Raw genomic sequence first — 7,719 nt, 5'->3', positions numbered from 1 at the left:
AATATTATAATCTAATTTACCTTCGGTTATTTGAACGAAGAATCATAATCACTTAATCAAAATAACTAAAAACTATTCCTTTATTTATTATTTGAATGAAAAATCACAGATCAAAGAATCTAACTTAACCCAATTCCGATTATTCGAAGGAAAAATCGTAAAAAAAATCACAAATAATGAGAAAAATCAATTAAACGTCTATCATATTATGAAATAATCATTCCCAAACTGCTTTACATAAATGGACTTCCACTTGTGCATTTCCATTTTTCACGTATACGAGAAAATAGTAATAAACAAATAAACAGAAATGTCGGTCATACAGGTGAACCGGCTGTCGCTTTATCGACTGCGTTCGTTCCCTGGCTTTTATCCCCGATCACATCCGACACGTGTCACATAGAGAATCGACATTCTATTAACCGTTCCATTGGTGGTATACATTTTTCTCTTAGAATGCTATTTTTACGTTGGAAAAATGGTTCTTGGCCAGGCTGCGGGGCAAAACCGCTGACAGGAATGTCCTCGATCGTTTGCCTCGCTAAATAAGAAGCAGCCATCTTTTTCATTGGCCACTGACCGTGACCTGATGCATAGAAACGAACGGTTCATGAATCATACTTCGCGAGATTGAAGTCGCAGCTTCTTTGCTTCGTAAATTCTTTCTCTCTTTTTTTTCTTTTTTCTCTTCCAATTAGTCATCTAGGGACTAACTGTTAGAGTTATGTGTGTCAAAGTCTCAAGGTTTCGAAATTTAACACTAGAATTATAAGTGTCACTTGGAAGCCAAATTGATCAATTTCATTAATGTCATTTGGCTTTTGAAATAGTAATTGTATATTTCGGAATTAAAATTAAGAAATTTTTCAGAAATTAAATCAAATATACGATACGAAATTGACTGCTTTCAATTTTTGTAATTACTAAGAGGATGATAAGATTTTAAGGTAATTGATAAAAATTTGGTAAAAAATTATATTATATTCTATTCAGATAAAAACATAATTATAGTACCCAATTATTTCTATATTATTAATTTTAATAATTTGTCTATGATAAAAATAACAATTTGGCTTCTGAATGAAAACACTTGCACATTATATTTCGAAATTATTTTAACAATTAATTCTTTGGTTAGTTTTTCTTTTTCAATTCAAATAATAATTTGCTCAACATCTTTTGCACAACAATTTAACAAACTAACAATGTTATCGATAATTATAAGTTGTAATTAATAAATTATGGATTTTTGTTTTAAAATTCTTACAATTTTAAAATTTAAATAACGTAACAAAATAATCAAATTACTTAATTACTGTAATTTATAAATTTTGTAAAGTTCCATTATGTTACGTAGATTTACTTAATTATGCAAGATAAATAATGTGATTAATTTCTACGTTTTCAATCCATATTGGTCATTTTTCATTTTTTACTGTAAATTAATCTAACATGCTTCTCTTATGTACATTAATTAACCAAGCAAACGAACAAATAAATAAAATTTCAATGAAAATACCATGATAAATTTGAAAATGTTCGACGTATGCACCTACCGTCCCCTGAGTCGTCGATCAAGCAAGAATCGATCCTTTAATTTTAAAAATCGAATCGAGATACTCTTTCTTTTTCTCTCTCTCTCTTTCGCCATTGCCCCGCGGTTTCATCGTTTGCTAAATACGCAACGCGTCGCGCACCTGGCACTTCCCACGAGACCAAGAATTATTACATATACGGTATAGGATAATATATATATATATATATATATGTATATCTATATACATGCGTATTCTAAAGTGTGCGCAAACATACAAAGTAATGGGTCCAATGCGTGGGCCCTAGTTATGCCCGATTGGGACTTCTTCGCACGAGGGTAAACTCCAAATGGATGTACCCTTTCGACGAAGAATAGAGATTCGTATTAGATTGTTGCAGATGAAATTTTTGAAATTTTAAAATTCTGATTTTTTTTTGAAATTTTTAATTATTTATTGAATATACAAGTGATTTGGAATCAGTTTTTGTTAGTTATGCATAGAAACGATATATATAAGATTTTTTAATCAATGAAGCGACAGTTTTACAAAATTCGCTCGGTTTTGGTAATTGGAAGTTTTTCGTTTTCAAGTTTTATCGACATTTTTATTAATTAGAGCCAAGAATTAATTTAAAATTATTTTGCGTTTGTTTTTCATTTGCAAAATTTATTATGCAATGTGATGAATATTTTTTTTTATAAAAGAAAAAAATCAAAATCAAAATTATAGGAATTCGATTTTTCTTTGAATTAATTATGTTAGAAAAAGAGAAAAATTATATAATTAAATGATTTCAAGATCTCTATGTTGAATGAATATAATAAATTGTTACTTATAGAGGCATTATTATATTTCTAACTGATTGATAAAAAAGAATTTTTTTTTAAATATTTGATTTTGGAAAGCTTAACTTAAACTTTTGTTGTTAAGGCAAGAATAAAACTTGTGATATTTATTATGCATTAGACATAATTCATTTCTTTATAATAAATAGACTATAAATATTTATGTATTTATGCAAAATTTTAATACATAAAAATCTAAAAAATGTATATTACGTGAAAAAAAATATTCAAACCGTAACATAAATATGCACTATATTTAAGAAATGAAGCTAATCTCAATAAAAATTTGAGTTTTTTTACATAAAAATCTACAGTCTATTAATAATACGATCGATAAAATCAATTCAATTGAGTTTCAAGCCTTAACATTAGAACTATCAAACCGATCAAAAAAATGATGGGTTTCAAATTTTTTGCTTTTGCAATTACTTAAAAATATGTAAATGATTTTTTTTGATAAAATCGATATTGATTTTTATTCAGCATCAGAAATATTATTATATTCAATTATTTTAATTCCTTATGGCACAAATAGTTTTATATATAGTAAAAAGAGTCATGTTGTACAGAATTTTATTTTAATAAAATACATAAAAATAGAATTATTTCACCTGTTAAACACGTAAAGTGATATAAAACAAAATACCAAATTAATTAGATACTTAATTAACAATTCCATCACTGACAACTTATGAATTTCAATTTTTCTAATCGACTTATAAATTAGAACTCTCTATGCACAAAGAATCAATTCTAATCGTTTAAAATAAATATAGATATACTATAATTAATAGATACATTAAATCGGTAGTTCATTAACCAACTAATAATACCATTGAGTATTTTTAATCACTGAATTCCAAATAATTAAACACCTACTCGTAAACTCGTTCATTTCATGTGCAACAACCTAACCTGAAATCTCTCTAATGAATGACAACCGCATTGATCACACACGTTCACAAGGAGATCAAAGGATAGATTTAACGCCGATGATTTGTTGTAACACCGATAATAATTATTTATTGAAAATTAAAGTAACAAATTATTGGAGATTCTTCCAGTCGCCGTAGTGCTCTTTGTCCGTATTATAAAATATTGCCTCCTTCGTCCGGCTATGTATCCCACCGGACTTTGTCCTTTATTATTAAACTCGACTTTCTCTCTCTCTCATACACACACACACAGACACACATACACACGCTCTGAACACGCTTTCTATCTTCACACGCGCTCTTTCTCTCCCTTCCACGCGAATACTCTAATAGTGTCGACTCTCTCTCACTCATTCTTATATTGCTCCGTATGTACCCTCGCCGCGAAAAAGTATTTCTTCGTCGTTGTTCGATGATCGGCCGGTGACGTTTCGTTCCGTGGGATGGAAACGACTACTGGCCGCAATGTTTCGATAAAAAGGTTCGATTGCTCGTCGAGGGATGATTGTCCCTTGATTGAAAACTGTCCCTCGGCTCCGTTGGACCAAGAGAGAGAGAAGCTTGGAGCGGAGATGGCGCAACGTGTACCCATATGGCGCGCCATCTTTTTAATCTTTGAGCCATGCGATTTCGAATGTGTCACGTGCAATCATTAAGAGCTGACTATTGGTTTGACAACAAGGGGATGGGATAAATTGAAGGATGGTGAATAGGAAGAATTTTTCCTGTTCGTGGATTGATAATTTAGGGGAAATGAAGGGATGGAATGAAGAAGTTGGAATTTTATGATTACTTTTTTAATATTGGAAAGAAGTTTTTTTTTTCAATTTAGAATGTGAGAGAGATTTTTGTAAAATTAATTTTGTTCAAATTTTTCTTTCTTTCTTTCTTTCTTTTTTTTTTCCACTTTAAATAATCAGAAGTGATACTATTGATAATAATAATTTTGTTAAATAATTACGAAATGATAAAATAATATCATTTCAAATATTATATTTCAGTCTACTAGTATAATCCCTTAAATAATATATAAAAGACAACATTTATATTCTATTCTTAAAAGTTACTTTAAAAAAAAAAAGAAAACAAAGAAAAACAATGTAAAATCAAAAGATCTTTCCTAATAAACGAAATTTAATTATCGATGCAATTAAGTTCTCACAGAATTATAATTCAAAACGAAGCCAGTACTAATTTTCGAGTTTGCAAATGCGTGAAAACGTGCCTGTATACCTGAAAGACACCTAGTCGAGGTTTACAGGGCGAAGAAGATTCAAGAATGAGCGCATAATCTACTGTGTGGGAATAATAAACTGGGATGGAGCACCCGTACCGACGCGGAAGTAATCCGATAATCTCATTAGATGGGTCTCCATAAAATCGTTAACCGCCATCCAACCCATAAACGTGTCCCGTTTCTGACGTTGCTTTCCCCTCGACAACCAGCTCATCTTTATCCCTTGCTTTTGCCTCTTTCATCCCTTTTCCGTTTCCTTTTCTTCTCTTTTTGACTGGCTAATTTAATTTGTCTCACCTTCCTCTCTCCCCCCCCCCTCTTAAGCGATTAAAAAACCGTTCTCGTGGATAGTGGGACACTTTGAAACTTGATTTTTAATAGGAGAATTATATTACGTATACTGTTTGTATTAAGTATACTGTGAATGACTGATTAAAGTGAGAATAATTAAGTACGTGCGTTCAATTGAAAATTTTTGCACATTTATATATAATTTTATATAATTTATATATATATATATATAATATATATATAATATAATATATAATTATATATAATTACATTTATATATAATTTTGTGCACAAGTTATTTGCAATGTTTTATTCATATTCTAGGGAATATGAAAAATTGTTGAAGAATTTTCAAGAATTCGAAAAATTGTTCAATTCGCAAGGAAATCCGTTCATTTGAACCCCCTCCCCCCCTCCGTTTTAAATCATTTTCCAAATTAAATTAATTCCGTGTCTCCCATTGAAAATTCCATTGATGAAGATACACGTATACACACAGACAATTATTATTATTCTCCTGGCAAATCGAAAACACGGAGGAAACGCGTCAAGTTAAAATCGGGGTCGAAAGCCGGGCACGCGTCTCGCACGCGCTCGTCGCTATTGAAGGGAGGAGGAGAGGGGGAAGAGAGAGAGGTGGGGGGAGAGGTCCGGTGGAGGGGGAGGGGGCCGGTTTGTACAAGCAATTTTCTGTTTCTCATTACCGACTGCATTAGCGGAATATTCGCGTGCGATATTAGGACCCAATGTAAATTAACTGGATTAAATGCGCCGGCCGATTGCATCAATCTCATTAAGCGGAGCGCATAATGTTTGACGAGAGAACGGGTGGCGCGAATCTAGGCGGTCGGTCAGTAACGATGTTTGGGGATGCTCTGATAATTATCAAATCTCTGGCCGTTGTTTGTGCCGGGCAAATCGAAAATAATAAAACACTTGGTATCTAGACGACACGCGATAGGATCCAGATTTTGGACTGGTTCGAAACTCTGCATTCGAACTTTTGCACGTGAAAATTTGTAGGTTAGGTGTCGAGCAAATCGAAAATAATAATTACATCCAGTGTGTATACACACGATAGAACGAATTCTGTGGACAATTTAAAGCAATTTGTGAACTTTTGCACGCGAAAGTTTATATAGGTTATAGGTTAAGAGCAAATCGAAAATAAGAGAACATTTCTTAATTTTTGTACGTGATAAGATAAAGTTTTTAGACGAGTTAAAGCATTCTGTGACCTTTGAATGCAAAACATTAGATTATAGATAAACTTTGGATAATTTAAAGTTATTTGTGAACTTTTGTATAAAATGTAAAAATTTATAAATTGAAAAAATTATCGAGTTATTTTTGTTAGTGAATACTGCATTGAGAATGAAAATTATTGGATAATTATTGTCAATTCAGTGTGAGATAAAAAATAATCATAGGTGAAGATATTTGAAAATAAAATTTTCAAAAATTGGTTTTGGGAATTATTATTTCGTATGTAGTGAATATTATGTGTGATATTAAACAATTTTCTTTCAAATGAATTTCCACTTTAAAATTGTTCTTAAGAATTATTTTAGGTGTAATGGATATTGCATTAATCTCGAAAGTTTTATTATAAATTTATTTTTTTTCTAAAGATTTATTTTTATATACGAGTATTGCATTCGAGAATTGTTTTTCAGCATAGTGAATATTATTGGATTGCAAATTACTATGAATGCAATGTTTACTCGTAAAAAATAGTTTGGAAAGTTTAATTTGATATATTTTGTAAATGTGTTGTATTTTTAACCTAAAAAATGTGTATTTATTTAATTTGATTCTTGTTGCTACTATTTCTAATAAAAAATCATTAATACGTTTCAAGAATCGAAAAAACACGAACAAAATTAAACAATTAATCAAGTTATTTAAAGTTAGATTAGAATCTAACTTTATGGAATAGAAGAATTTAAAGAAAATTAGGTTAGATTAAAAAGCTTAGGTCATTCAAACTTAGATTAGTTTAGAGCCACTAAAGAGCCATCTAAGAAGTTGAAAAAAACTTAAAGCATATTTAAAATTATATTACGTCTTACTTTTGATATCTCTACCGTTAATTTTTTAATCAATAATTAAAATTAATAAAATATTCCACTAAGTGGAATAATTAAAACAATAATTCCAAATTTCTGACCGATACAAATATTGATCTTGTAAGCACGATATAACACTTTTAACTTTCCCACTTTCTTATCGAGTTCTCGATAGTTTCGTCCCGGGTAGCGAACTTGCGTAATTCATCGAATCGGATGGTCGTTGAATCGGTAATTTGCGGTCGGGTGTCGGTAACCCGCAGCTCCAACTTCTAGAATTTCGATCGGTCGGTGTTGGTTCCCCGCTGTGGTCCTACGACTACTAGAATCTGTCATCGTCCCCGATATTCCACCGGCAGGGATGATGTTTGACTTTCAGTATGATAACCGTTGTTCAAATATTCGTGGGCCAGAAGTAGACTAAACTCGGATGTCGTACAGAATTTCAGAGATTTTAAGCGTTTCGAAAATGTGGCGATTCGAAAAATCGATTGACTCTTTGATGGTGAAATTTTAAAAAATTCGAGACAACTCGAAAAATAATTACGATTTCGATTTTTCTTAATTGAATTATTGCGTAACGCAATTCTTCGAAATTTTATTATTAATTATTTCTGCCAATTTTCAAGTTCCATGTAAATGATGATTTTGACTTTTACGTAGTGCATGTGTACTTATTTCATCACAATTTCTTAATAATTTGATTAATGCATTATAGGTTTTGCATATGTATAAATAGATATGGAGTATTTGTGTTTTAAAAAAAAAAAAAAAAAAAAGTTTTATTCTACATAGTTGATACTA

The sequence above is a fragment of the Apis laboriosa genome, unplaced genomic scaffold (assembly GCF_014066325.1).
Source record: "Apis laboriosa isolate Shangri-la unplaced genomic scaffold, ASM1406632v1 scaffold56_cov145, whole genome shotgun sequence".
Lineage (NCBI taxonomy): Eukaryota > Metazoa > Arthropoda > Insecta > Hymenoptera > Apidae > Apis > Apis laboriosa.
Note: the sequence above shows the minus strand (reverse complement) of the source record.